Raw genomic sequence first — 15,426 nt, 5'->3', positions numbered from 1 at the left:
TTATGACTTGGATCAGGACTCATGCATGTGTCATCACTGCCATCTCCATCAGACATACTTGGTTCTCCACGTGTTGGTCTTTTCTTGATTGATAATCCCCTCATTATTTCTTCATCAAGTTCTCTTAATGAAGTCGTTATTGGAGATGAGCACAGGGTATCTGGTTGTTGTGAGTCTTGGAAGATTGAATCATTATAATCAATTTCATATTCAGCGTAATGTTGATTGTAATAATCCATATCCTTTTCCATCCTTAGTGAGTAATCTGCTGGATACTGTTCCCAAGTTGCGTCGTCTTCTGGTCGTGGCCACATTTCATCAGGAATGATGCCATTTGTGCTAAACAGAAGTTTTTCCAGCTGTCGGTGTTCAGGGTTTCCGATGACAACCATTGGATATTCGCTGGATCTGTATATTTGAACATTTGGTGTAAATGTCAGATCATGGTTGACATTTAGCTTTAGTAACAGAATGGTGTAGCACTTTGTTGGATTTGCCACGTTTTCATCAGCTGGATAAGATAAACCAACTGGCCTTTTGTTGCGGACCTTTTCCCATTGTTGGGTGAGCAGATCATTCCAATCAGATAAAGGTTTGAACCATTGCAATAGATCCATAGGATGTTGGTATGCTGGACGGAGGTCAGGCCTTTGCATGTAGCTACGAAATGATGTTCGGAGTCCTATGGTGTGAACCTCAATAGCAATAGTGTAGGAGCTCATTAAGTACCAGAACATGTGGGTAATCTTTTTTGGCATAAAAATGGTATTCTCCATGTGAAAGAGTTTGGCAAATGGGTACTTTGGATGGAAGCCTAACTCTTTTGCCATTGATTTTCCATGACCTCTAACAAGGGTAGACTGGATATCTAAAGCATTTTTCATGGCCTTTATTTTTGGGGTTTTGTGGTTGATAACCTTTTGGGCATCTTTTGGAAATGTAGGGATGATTGCTGCAGGGTTTGCCATGAAAACTAGAGGGATGGGTTGATTAGTTTCTGGGGAGATTATATTTATAGTACTCCAGTTTGGCCTTGAAAGGAAATCTGGGATGGTGTTTGATTTTCCTTTGATGTGCTTGACTTGAAAGGTGTAACAAGAGAACCACGTGGCTAATCGGAGTGATTGGGCATTGACAGCTTTGTTTTGCTTGAATGTGAGCATTCCTTCAAAGGATGAGAAATCTGTTTCGACCAAGAAATTATGAGCGATGAGGTGGAATTCAAACTTCATTATTCCCATTTTGACCGCCAAGATTTCTTTCAGAGTAGAGTGGTAGTGGAGTTGGGAATCTTTGAATGCTCCGCTCTTGTACCCGCACACCTTTCTTTTGTTGTTGGTGTCTTCCTCTAATAGGACCGCCCCCCAATTCTTGTCGCTTGCGTCAGTCTGCAGGATTCTTTTTCCGTCTGATGGAATCTGAAGTGGTGGTAAATCTTTCATTAACTCTTTGAGGGTTTTTACCGCTTCTGTCTGTTCTTTTCCCCAAGGTGGAGAATCTTTTTGAAGCATCTTGGTTAATGGGCTTGTGAAACCGGACAGGTGGGGCACGAAGTCTCTGAGGTAGTTCACGATCGCTAGGAACTGTTGTACTTGGGTCTTTGTGAGGCCTTCATTTGGAAATTTGTGGAGTTCCTGGGCTATGTGAGGGTTGGCTTCGTATGTGCCATTGTGCAATTTCATCCCTAGGAATTCGATTTTGGGCTGGCCCAACACCATCTTCTTTTTTGATAACATTATTCCATACTTTTCAGTGATACTAGCAAATTGGGTTAGAAGATTGGTATGGGATTTTATATCAGGGGAAAAAAGGAGGATATCGTCTATGTAGATGAGGACCTGGTTTAAGATGGGCTTGTATATCTTGCTCATGGCTTTTTGGAAGAGGGATGGGGCTGCTTTGAGCCCGAATGGCATTACAGTCCATTGGAAATGATGGTTTGGGATACAGAATGCAGTTTTCGGCCTGTCCTCTTTTTTGACTCCTAGTTGCCAAAAACCTACTTTTAGGTCAAATTTGGAAAATACCTTTGCTTGTGATAGGCTGGAGAACAAGGAATTTCTGTTTGGCAGAGGAAACTTGTCATCTGTTAGGAAGTGGTTGAGCGGTTGGTAGTTTATTACTAGTCGTTGCTTGCCTCGGGTTTGTTTTGATCTGTTGTTGACGTAGAATGCATGGCAGGCCCATGGAGATTCAGTTTCTTCGATTAATCCTTGTGCTTTTAGCTCTTCGCATTCCTTGTTTGCCAGGCTTTGATGATCGGGGCTCATTCCCGGATGACTTGCTTTAGTTGGGTTTGCATCTTCATTCATCTTAAAGGGGAGAGAAATGAAGAATTCCTCATTTTTCCATAGTGGGTGGTCGCATTTATTTGAGAACTCCATATGGGAAGTAGCACATGATTTTTGGATAATGCGCTCTTTGAGTGATGTCAGACAATCTTCAGTCATGTGGAAGTAATTCGGAACCTGCTCCCATGGAGTGAAGTATTTCTTGTACGCCAACCCCTGTGGAAGTATTCTCAGACCTTTTTTCTTCGTGTAGAGGTCGAAACCTATAATTAAATCCTTTCCCGGAAGTTTGGAGCCGATGACCCTGTGGATGATTGAGCAGCCTGGAAAAAATTGCAGCTTGATGGGCCTGCTGATTAGTTCCGTGCAGAAAATTTGGTTATTTGCTGCGTGGAAGTACTGCTTCTTTTTCTTCCAAAATTCGGGTGGTAGAATATCAGGATTCATGATGGTGTAGGAGGCGCCAGTATCAAAGAAGGCAGCCACCTTGATTGGCTTGGAGTATTTTGTTGGGATGATTTGCATTTTTGCCATAGGGATGGGTTGAACAGAATTTATGGCATTCATTTTGAAGATGCCCCTTGCACTATCCTCATCTGAGTGGGAGAATGGTCGTAATGCACAGACAGTATACGGGGAGATTTCATCTTCTATAGAGAACACGGATTCTACATCATCGTCTAAGAGGGATACTCCTGTTACATCCTGGATGTGTGATATCATCTTCGCCGTTTTTCCTTTTGGACATTGCTTGGCAAAGTGCCCATTCTGTCCGCACAAGAAACATCTATTAGAAGACTTGCCTGGTTTGTTTTTCCTTCGGAGAAATTTCCTTGGAGTCCTTGGTTTGAATGACTTGCTTTTGTGTCTCTTCCCACCATAGCTTGGCGTTTCGCAGGAACAAGATGACTTAGTTGAGCATTTGATTGTTAGATCTCTTGGACTGCACACCTTATCGAACTGTTTCGTTTGCTTCATGTATTCCTGTAGGAATTTATTCAAGGAGCACATTTTTTCTAGTGCTCTCATTATTGTCTGGAATAGCTCACCAAGAGTTGTGTTCTGTAATGTTCTGCCATTTGCTGAGAGGAGTCTGAATGTCTCTTCGCCAAGTGGTTCTGGGATGGACGCCAAGAAGGCTTGCTTTAGGTTCGGATCATCTACTCCCCCAATTAGGTAGAATCTTTTGGACATTCTTTGATAATGTAGCTCCAAGTCATTCTTATCCATTGAGCAGCACTTCATTTTGAAGAATTCTGCTCGGAGTCTCTCGATTACCTGGGCATCTTGCCCACAAAATTCGACATAGAGGTGGTTTAGAGCTATTTCAATTGATTCTGCTTGGTGGAATTGAAGTTGTCTGTATTCTCCTAGACATTGCCACCAGTCTTGCAGTATTCCAGTGAACCTTGATACAAGTTGCAGAAGGATGTCTCTTATTTCTGCCCTGGGCTTTTGGGCTTCGAGCAAGGTCCAGACTTTGAATTCTTAAAGCGAGACCTCCATTGACTTGGTGGTAAATCATCTAACGTGAAGGTATGAGGTTTTCCGCTTGTCACAAAGTTGTGCCTGGTGGTGTTTTTTTCTTCTGAGGATGACGCCTCCTCTTCTATGATTGGCTCTATTGGAGGAAACCCTATTTCTCTTTCGACCCCCGAATCTTGGGTGTGGTGTGTCATGAATTGATGTGGGGCTTCGTCACTACTGTCATCATCGTCGGTCTCCCATAATTCAGATTTGTCAGGGGAGGAAGATTGTGTATCGTCGCTTGAGCCATCGAGTTCTTCGTTAAGATTAATTTGCGGGAGACTGTCTAAGCAATGTTGATGGATTAGCTCAGTAAGGCGATTTGTCTTTTGGACCATGAGCTGGTGTTTTGTCTGACCGTCGTCTACTTGCTTTTCTTTTTGTTGTTTCTTTAGTTGGTCTTCCTCTTCAAGGATTCTTTTGAGGCGAAGTATTTGATCACCTCTTTTTGTAGGCATTGCTAGTGGTTGGGAATGTTGTGGCATTGTTGAAAACATCCATGGTGTGGGACTAACGCCTGGGGATAGAGAGACTTCTTTTTGGTGACTTTGCATAGCGACATATTGGCTTTTTAGACTTTTAAGTTCTGCTTCTTTAGCCCGAAAGATGTCATGTGGAGCATGTTGGGATTTTGCCATTGTCAGTAGCTCTTCGTGTACCTCCGAGATTCTGTAGACTAGTTTGCTCATAGTTGTGTCGACCCTTGAGATTTCGTCACTGAGTTTGGTCACCTTATGGCTTACGTGAGAGAGTTTTTCATCGATCTGTGCTAGAGTTTTGTTTTGAGCTAGCATGTTCTCCGTTTGCCAATTCAAGACGGCCTCTGCAGGTGAGATCTTTTTTAGGGAGCTGAGAGGGGTTTTTAGGGAAGACTTCTTCTTCGGCTAATGCATTTTACAACTAACTCAATCTTATAAAGAAAGCCAAATAGAGACGTTCAAAGAGGCAAAACAGAGCAAGATAAGTTCTTATTCAAAATACACCTCAAGCATTAACAATTCCAATGCAATGCTCCCATTTCAAATCCCTACAAACAAAAAGCTAAATATGGTGAGTAGAAAGAAACCAGTAAAACTGAAAATATTAAATGGAAAATGCATAAATTACATGCTAAAGGCCATTCTTTCGCACTATAGGAGTTACCGTGAGGTCAAAACTCAATAGAGCATATGCACAATAAGACGAAGCCCAAAACGTTAAATCAAGAATCGATGTGCTCAAATAAAAAAAGTCATATTCCATAATAAAACAAACCAAAGATCATAATGGTTAGATAAAAAACCAAAAAAATTCTTCAACAAAGTGAGTAGTCGAACCTGAGAGAGGTAGAGAGGCAAGAAAGTATAGAGGTTAGGCAAGAGATTAGTCGATGGTTTCACTTTTCTTCCTTTTTTATATTATTAACTTTAATAATTTTGTTTTGATAAATTTCCCAAATTTTTTCAATCACCCGCCTATGGGGGAAAAAGGCGCCCACTTTAAATTTGGACTATATGTAATGTCCCTTGTTGGGAGACGCTACACTTGTTTAATGTCTTCCAATGAGGAGCATTATAAGCATTTAAAGTCTCTTAATGAGAGACGTTACTTCTATATTTATTTTAATATTTAAAAATAAATTTGAAAACTCCAGCACTTATCCACTATTTGTGACGGACTTTAATGTCTTACAAGGGAAGACATTATAAGCTTCCTCAGCTTTTTAATGTCATGCACCTATGTTGCAAGACATTAAAATGTGTCATTGGTTCAACATATTGTAGTAGTATCACTATAATATATATTTTTTTTGTATTTTTAATATAGAATAATGATATGTATTGTTTTCAATTGTAGTCTACGTTTGACATGGACTATAAAGGAAAAAGAAAAATCATGTAAAATGTAGAAAGAGGATAGAGAGCATTCAAATCCTATCAGACTAAAGTATGTTTTAAATATTTATATCGCAAGCACACAAATCTTTCATATAGAATAGTGATGGTATAAGCAAGGAAGTGAAACCCAAAGGAGTTGTCTAAAATAAAAAAGAGAACTATTTTAAACAAAAATTAATAAAATCTAACATAGCTCCAAACATTTATGAGATTTTCGTATCAAGAAAATAAAATAAAAGATAATAATAAATGCAATAATAAAGAAATTAAAGACAATATATAGAACTAAATTAATAATTGTTAAACAAGCTGTAAGACAAAGATTATCAAGATAATAGAATCGACAAAATATAAGCTTAATAATATCTATAAGTACATGGATTCTCAAGTTTTATTAATAGTAGAAATTAATCAAACTATCACCTATTCAAATTAGATATTCTTTTTAAGAACAAGTTATTATATTTGTTTACCGAGTTTTTCGGAAACGAATACAAACAAAATAATAAAAAGATAAGAACTGTAGAAGTGCAGAAATATAAATAGACAAACAGGTTTTTTACGTGGTTCAGGCGTTAACGAGCCCTAGTCCATGAGTCGATGTTATTATACTTGTAGAGAATTACAGTAAAATGGCTGGTATACAAGAACCTCACCAACTCACAATGTTTCTCTCGGGTTCTCTTGAAGAAGATGAAGCTAGAGAGATTTTTGGCAGAGTTCTTGCTCTGTCATTTCTTGGCCTTCTTCCTATCGTAAAATGAGGAGGTCTTTATAGCTAGGGTTTTGGATTAGGGTTTTACTCTGCCCCTATGAGTCTTAATTACACCAGCCGTAAATAGGGGATACAATTACCGTAGTAGCATGGCTACAAGGCTCTACGTAGGTATAATTACATGAAAATATGGGGAATGTCAAAAGGCAACTGTCTTTTCCAGGCTGTCAGCGGAACAGTAGGCGAAAAGGCACTTTTAGGCGTGCTGGGATGTGTGGGGCCTCGACCTGTCAGGCGGGATCCTGTGTCAGGTGAGTATCATTCCAACTATGCCTCCTCCGTGACTCGACTGCTTGGTCTTCTTCCGTGCGAGGCACGGAACTGTATCCGCGAAGGTAACCTGAAGTGCTTCTCCTGGAAGGACCTTCCCCGAAGGATATCCCTTCGGGAGTCCGGGAGAATTGACGAGCTTCCGGGTCGCGGTTGCTTGAAAGAGTGTGCTAGACACTAAACGGGAGAGGCGAAGCCTTTCTGTCCATCCGCGAGCCCTGGTCACCCTTCGTGAAAGATTTTGATAATTCTGCTTCCCCGAGGCTATCCATCTAAACGCTATCCGGAAATCTGGATAACAATATTAATATAGGATTTATATTCACTTTTTAAGATATAATTTCAAAGTATTTAGTGTGAATCAATCTAAAGAAACAACAAACAAATCAATGAATATTATTTATAAGGTAAAACATAATATTTTTGTTCTAAGCAATGGATGTGCACAATTTAATGGCACACTTTAATTAAATAATATTATGATTTTGCACTAATGAAGAACAAAATGTAAATATGTGCTAACAATAACATATACATGATATTTAAGATGAAAGAAGATATTTGAAGAAGAAAAATTCATAAGCTTGGCTGCACAAATGAGAAATCAACATACAAAATAAATACTATCTAGTTACATATTATTTCATCAGCACCTTAATAATCTTAAAAAGATTAGAAACTCATAACTAGAATCGAAATTACAAACATAAATAGGAAAATTGGAGGAGCAACCCCCAAATTCTTCCTCTAAAAACTCATAGAAAAATGGCCAAAAAGAAGAAAAAAAGATGAAGAGAATAGAGTGGTCTTGAAAGTGTAGCAATTGTGTAGTGTGACCTCCTCCCCAAAAATGGTCTTCAAATCCCTTATTGATAGCCAAAATAAAATGATTAAAATAATTTTTAAATTAATTTTTAAATGGAGTAGTAATGTAAGTAGGGGTAAATTTTAGGTTGTAATGATGAATTTTGTAGTAAAATGTGTAGAAAAGTTGTCTAAAATCACATTTTTAGGCATTGCGGGACAATGGGACATTGTTGGGCTCAAGAAAAATTACTCCAAATTCTGTTGGGTTTGGCAACAAGTTTGGGAGGCTTGGGCCATGGGCTGGCTAAGGAGAAAAATTGATGTTGCTGGGCCCAAATGGAGGCAGGCGGGCCTGGGACTAAGAGGTGTGCGTGAGGCGACTGGCTGAGTATGCGTGCGTCAGGCGTCTGAGTAGTGATTTGATGGCATTTAATGGTACACCGGGCCCAAGATGGTACAATGATGGGAAATAAATACTTTATTCCCATCCGAGGAGTCATAAATGGGACCGGCACTTCATCCCCAGCCGTCGGATCTGATGCATGCGGTATGGGAAGATCGGGACCGTCCATTTGTGGAATTCGAAATGACTTCGTTCCTGCTATAAAAACGAAGGAACGGACCCTTCTTCCTCTTTACGCTTTCAAATTCTTGAGCTTTCAGATTCTCAGATTCCCAAATCTTCGAACTCTCAAGCTTCCAAGCTTCCTTTCCTTCGAATTCGCCACTTCTTTTGGTAAGGAATCCATAAACTTTTATTTCGATTTGGCAGTAGGTTTGTTCGCCGAAGTTCTAGGTTTGAATCGTTGCTTGTCTTTGAAGCCTTTACTTCACGTGTTCGTGCGGTGCAGTGACCCGGTTACTCCCTCAATCTTCAACTACCCGAACACCAGTAAGTATTTTTACTTTGCTTTTTCCTTCTAAACCTCAGATTGTTGGTAGTTGTTAGGGTTGAGTTTTCTGCCAGTGTCATCTTTATGCATGCGTGAATAGGGCTTTGATAGGCATGTGACTGATGTGAGTCAATAAGTCATTTCTTTGCATGCTTTGACGATTTGCTTTTGGAAAGTTGTTTCTCGTCTGCTTGTGCTGTTCTGGTTTGTTATTTTAGGGCATAAGCGTGAACGCCTTTAGGGTGTCTTCCCCTGGGAAAACACTTCTCTCGGCGGGCTTAGGCTCGAAGTTTGAATCTGGTTCCTTGCTGTCCTCCGGGTGGCATGGTGCCAACCCCTCGGCAAGCTCGGTGGGAGCCTCTCCAAGCAGTTTTCGGGGAGGGTCTCCCCGACGCCTTTAATACCGTTAGGGTATGACAAGGGTGCTGACTGCTTGGAGTGTTTTCTTCTTTGTTTCTTTTGCTCAGTGACGAACACCTCAAAGGAACAAATCATCGCTGCGGTAGAGGCTGAATCTGCCCAGGAGCAAGGTTCCCCTGTTGCCGGCGCAAAGGAGAAAGCAAAAACTAAGGTGGCCGCGGCTAGCCCACCGACTATCAACAGTTCCATCTGGGAGATGGACCAGAAGCCGAACCTGTTCAGGAACTACGGCATGCTGGAGCTGTATTCTTCAAAGGCATGCCTGAAGAACATCCCAGGCTTGATGTGGCACCGTCTGTCGGTGCTGGGTGAGTCTGCCAGCCAGAGTCTCGAGGGTTTTGGTGCCTGGAGCTGGGCACACATAGTGTGTGGGGCACACTTGCCCCTAAGAAGTTATTTTGCCAACTTCTGCGTGAAGGCGGGGATTGCCCCCTTCCAGTTGATTCCCCCCAGCTACAAGCTTCTAGCGGGGTGGTATATCTTTTGCAAGTCCCGGGACCTGGAGGCCCCTACCCCGGAGGAGGTGCTATACTTCTATGGGCTGAAGTCTCAGCCCATGAGAGGTCATGCAGACAAGGTGGGGTTTTATAGGCTGGAGAGGTATCCGGACGTGATGTGTCCCACATGTCATACCGCGAGGGTTCCAGATCTCCGGGAGTACTTGTTCCTGACGACTGGCTTCCCATTGAAGAGGGTGCCAGCTCTGTCTTTGGACTTCAATGTCCCTGGTAAGAGCTCCTTCCTTTCTTTTCTAACTTTGTTTCTTCACGTTTGGTTTGCCTTCCGGGAGGATCTCTAACACTCATGTTTGGATTTTGCAGAAGCCGTCCCGCGGACACCTCGCTGTGCGGAGATGATAAGGAGGTCAAACTTCTACGAGGGGCTCTCGGAGGAAGAGCTGAAGGTGGAAGGAATTGTGACCATCGAATCTTTGAGGGAGTATGGGCTACTCGCCTCTTTCCAAAATATTGAGCCAGTGAGTGGCAGGGGGCAAAGTCAGGTGTCAGCTGACGTCCGGGAGCAGATTGCCCTGAAGCTGTCCAAGGTGATCTGCCAGGCGGCCCAGGACGAGAATAATTTATCCCTCAGTTGGGCAGAGAGGTTCCCCGACCCCCAGTCGGAGGAAGAAGAAATCGAGGCTTGCCACGCCGCAGCTTACCCCAATGAAGCGACTCCGGGAGCCGGTACCTCCGGGAAAGGTAAGACTAGCTTTCGATTGATCCACACCCCCAGCCTGTCTGAGGTTTCCCGGACTTCTCAGATAGGGTTCGATCCCCGCTTCCTTAGGCTAGATCCGCGTAGGATACCCTTTGACAGATATTGCGATAGGGTAGATGAGCTCCTCGGGTGTTTGAGTGACGGTAGTCTGCCAGAAGGTGTCACCATGGTTGACCCTTCTTCCCTCAGCATGTTATTCCCGGACTTCGAAGAGTATGGGAGCTTCCTGGAGCAGGAAGCGGTGTCTTGTTTTGCTCGGGGAAGGCCATCCACGTTTCTCGTGCATGGTCGTCCCTTTCAAACTTTTCTCTTGTTTGTTTCTTGTTCCCTGCTGGTGGACTTGTTTGTGCTTTTATGTTGTTGCTTGTTTTGTTTTCTGCTTATCTTTTTTCACATCACTTGCTGGTTGGTTAACCTTGCTTCGTACATTTCTTGCAGAACATCCCGAAGCAAAGATGTTGGGGAGAGCTACCACACTTTTCAAGAAGGCCGCCACTAGCCAAGACCCGTCCAAGGGGAAAGGACGAAAGGCCAGAGCTGGTAGGGGAGGTAAAGCTGCCACACCTAAGAAGACAAGTGGCGAGGCGCAAGTGTCTCCGGTGGTGGAGAGGCCTCCTGTCAAGGGGCCTTCCGAGACCATGGTGGTATCGAGTAGTAGCAGCGAGGGGGAAGGTCTTGTGTTCCCCGCGAAGATGACCGGGGTGAGCAAGCGCCCCGGAGGAGAGGCTGAGGGCGACAAGAAGAAACGCCTTAGACATTCTTCTCCCGGAGGTGATGGAGACCTCCAGGCTGCGCGCAGTCCCCGCCAGACTACCCCCACCCAGCGGCAACCACAACCCCAACAGCAAAAGCAACAACAACAACAACAACAACAAAAACAACAACAACAAAGACAACCAACACCGCCACAGCAGCAGCAAAAACAACAGCAACATCGGCAGCAACAACAAACCGGGGCGGTAGTGTCTTCGCTACCGTCCCTAATACCCCGTCTACCTCCTCCTCCAGTCCAAAGGGAGTCCACCCTTTCGGGGTCTCCTTCTTCTCCTTCTCTTCCACTTTCTCAACAAACAAGCCTTCCTCAGCCTGGCCTGAAGTTCTACTTCCCTCAGAAACCAACCCGTTTCCCCGCTGCCCTCCTGGAGGGTGTAAGACGGGCTGATAATTTTTTGAGGAGGCGGTTGGAGGCCGAGAAGGCTGTTATTCAGGGAAGGGCAGACAACCTGTCTGCCGTGAAGAGAGCTGAGCTGGCAGAAGGGGTGAGATCCCTTCACCCGGCTGGAGCGGTTTTGGATGGCCCAGCCTTGGAGAAGAGGCTGATGCCTAGGCTCGGACGTGCATTGGCGCCGTTCGGAGCGGAGATGATGGAGGACATGGCCCTGAGCTTGTGCGAGCTCAATTATGAGAAATGGGCCATCAGTAGCAGTAAGGACCCGCTGTTGCTGACACATGCCGTAAAGCAGCAACTTTCTGGGGTAAGCTGTCAGTTGTTGTGTTCTGGGATCATTTGTCTTAGTACATTTGGTTCTGCTTAACTCATTCTGTTGTCTTTCCTTGCAGGCCTCTCTCATCGCGGAACGCTCGTTCCGGGAGGTGGGTGCAGTTCTGGTTCCTCAAAGCTCCCTACTTCAATATCAATCATTCCCAACACTTTTCAGACAACTTTAACATCATAATTCAACAGGAAACCCAATCTAAAACTCATTGCAATCCATGTTTCAATCTCTGAAACTCAAGAACATCAAACACCATAACCAACCATTCAAAACTCAGATTTAAACTTCTAAATCATAAATTAAAGTTTAACTTTTGAGCTAAACCCCTTCTCTAAGCAGAATCCCAGCTAGTTCCCAGGTTTCTAGCTTCAATTCAACCTTAAACATCAAATTACAATTATCTTACTACTCAGAAAACTCAGAGTTTCTAACCTCAAAAACACAGTTTGATTCTCACCTTGGCTTTGATTAAATGTTCCTTGGATAACCCTTGAGCTAAGCTTTTAAATCCCCACTGAAATCCTCTGAAATCCCAACCTAAATCCTCCAAATTTCCTCTGTTTCCTTGTGTTTTTCTTAGTTTTCTTGAAAGAGAGAAGGGAAGGAGAATAAGAGTCGGTCTAATATTTCTTTCCACTAGCTTCTATTTTAACTAAGTCTATCCTTTATCCCGTTAAGTCAATCCCGAGCCTCGGGGTGCCGGAAACGTCCCCGAGGGCAAAATGGTAAAATTCCCCAATGTTCCCGCATAAACTTCCTAACCTCAAATATATGTCCTGTATTTATTTCCATAACCCGATAGTCTAAATAATTACGCGATACCTATAATATCCCTGACTTATCCAAAGTCAACTATTAAGCCCCGTTGTGACTTTCCCCGCTACCTGCTCCCTAGGATCGCCTCGTGCCACTAATTACAAACGCACACACCTGCACACGCACATATATTTATCCAACCATCCACATAATAATGTGGTCTCAGCAATTTATCACCCACATTCACATTTATGCCCTAACGGGCCAAGATTACCATTATGCCTTACCAGCCAAACAGGGCCCGCATACTTATTCAATACCGATATTCACACTTTCTTACCATCAATTCTCTTAACCTCCAATTATGCCCTCCCGGCACACTAATCAAGGCCCTTAAGCCTTATTAGTAATTTTGGGTCGTTACACTGACACTCTAAACATAGTGTCGGTTGAATGGCTATCTACACCGAGCATCTGAGAAGAAGAGACCTCTTTGGTGATTCAGGCGGCGGACACATGGATGGCACCTTACATAGAGTACTTGACACAGGGCGTGTTGCCGATGGACAGAAACAAAGCCAGGACCCTTCAGTGGTAGGCTGCTAGGTATATCCTAGTCGATGGAATCTTGTATCGAAGGGGATACTCAATGCCACTCCTCAGGTGCCACTCCTCAGGTGTATTTCGAAAGAGAAAGCCAAAGAATTAATGAGAGAGGTCCACAAAGGCTTTTGTGGGGACCATGCTAGGGGGCAAAGTTTATCAAAAAATATCCTAAGGCAAGGATACTTCTGGCAAACAATGAATGAAGACTCGATGGAATTTGTACGGAGGTGTGACAAATGCAAAAGGTTCTCCAAAATTCCACAAGCAGACCCTAATGAGCTAAAACAGATGCTAAGTCCGTGGCCATTCGCAGTCTGGGTTATAGATCTAATCGGATCTCTGCCCACAGGAAAGGGCGGGGTCAAGTATACTTCACTAAATGGGCCAAAGCTGAGCCACTCGCAACCATAACAACCAAGAAAGTGCTAGATTTCATAGTCAAAAACATTGTGTGTCGCTATGGATTGCCACGAAAAATTGTCTTAGAAAACGACACCCAGTTTGATAGTGATTTGTTCACAGATTTTTGCAAGTGGCATGGAATTATCAAGGGCTTTTCTTCAGTCGCTCATCCTCAAACAAACAGACAAGTCGAAGTAGTCAATTAAATGCCAAAGGATACTCTGAAGAAAAGACTTGAGGAAGCGAAGGGGGCATCGCTGTACTTCGAAGGGTTTTCCTCAACACCTGTTTCATATTGTTTCATCATCACCTTAATAATCTTAAAAAGATTAGAAACTCATAACCATAATATAAATTATAAATAAAAAATTACAAACATAAATAGAAAATTTTTGAGGAGGAACCCTCAAATTTTTCCTCTAAAAACTCATAGAAAAATGACCAAAAAGAAGAAGATGATGAAGAGAATAGAGTGGTCTTGAAAGTGTAGAAATTGTGTAGTGTCACGTCCACCCCAAAAATGGTCTTCAAATCCCTTATTTATAGCCAAAATAAAATGTTTAAAATAATCAATTTAAATTAATCAAATTAATTTTTAAATAGAGTAATAAGGTAAGTAAGGGTAAATTTTAGGTTGTGGTGATGAATTTTGTTGTAAAATGTGTAGAAAAGTTGGGTAAAAAAATATCATTTTTAGATATTGGGGACAAAGGGATATTATTGGGCTCAAGAAAAATTGCTCCCAATTTTGTTGGTCTTGGCAGCATGTTTGGGAGGCTTGGGCCATGGGCTAGCTAAGGAGAAAAACTAATGCTGGCGGGCCCAAATGAAGGCAAGCGGGCTTGGAGTGAGAGGCAACTGCTGGCTAGTGGCGTGGGTCTGGGTTCAAGCGTGTGGACCTTTGGTTTCAGGCCTGGGCTTTGTGTTGGGCCGTGGAGGTCTTCTGCTTGGAGAAGGCTGCTGGGCTTTGGGCTGAATGGTGGGCAGGCAGGCCCGTGGGCTAGGAACGGGCCCAGGTGGCTGCTGGGATCGGGCCTAGGTGGAGGCAGAAAGTATGTGGACTTACTTTTAGCTCTTTTCTTTTCAATTTTGCCATATTATTTTCTTTATTTTTCTTAGCTTTTCAAGCACCAACAATACAACAATTTCCTACAAAATAAACATATATTAAGTCATAATAAAAAACATTAGTATAAATAAATCATGTTAATTCTGTGAAAATATTAATTATAACTTCATTTAATTTAGCATTTAAGTTCAATAAAACATGATTTTTTTGACCTCAAACTAAACAAAATTAATTCAAATAACTATACTAAAATATTTTACAACAATAGAACTATAAAAGTGCACACAAATCTATAAAATTAAAATAAACCTAAATTAAAAATTACTTTAAAACTTTATAAATCAATTAAAACCTCAAGAATTAAGCAACAATTAGCATATAAAATGTGGTAAAATAGCTCTATTGTGTAGAATTATCAATGAAAATTCGACCATCAAGACATTCAAAATGTTACTCACAGCTCATCACTAAAAAAAAGTGGGATGAGTTTTGTGCTTCACGTATGATCGATGATTGGAAGAAAAAAAAAAGAAAAATACATCAATATCCACATGTCATGAGGTAGGTATTTGTTGGTAGGGAAAGACTGTAGCAACAAAATATTAGACTTGAGGTGTCTGAAGTCGACAGTCACAGTTGTGGTTTTTTGGACATTCTAACAAAAAGGGTGAACCGATTGGTACTGTAATGCCCCAAATTTCCTAATAAGGTTTAGGACCTTGATTAGGAGGTCGGGAGGGACATAATTGATTTATTATGCCATTTAATGATTACATGCATGTTTATGTGAATTATATTATTATATGATGGTAAATGTATGCATATGGGTTCATTTTTAATTATAAAGGCATTTTGGTGATTTGGCCCGTTGACGGCGTGATTGTGTATTTTCGTGCATGTGGGTGAATTATAAATAATACCACATTATATGTGGAATGGTTCGAGTCATTCGACATGAGACGATCATGGAATGCAAGTTTTCGGTCTAGTCATAACGGGATTAAGTTCGGGGCTCGGAG

The sequence above is a fragment of the Humulus lupulus genome, chromosome 8 (genome assembly GCF_963169125.1).
Source record: "Humulus lupulus chromosome 8, drHumLupu1.1, whole genome shotgun sequence".
NCBI classification, from domain to species: Eukaryota; Viridiplantae; Streptophyta; class Magnoliopsida; order Rosales; family Cannabaceae; genus Humulus; species Humulus lupulus.
The sequence above is the reverse complement of the archived record's forward strand: the minus strand, read 5'-3'. Positions refer to the sequence as shown.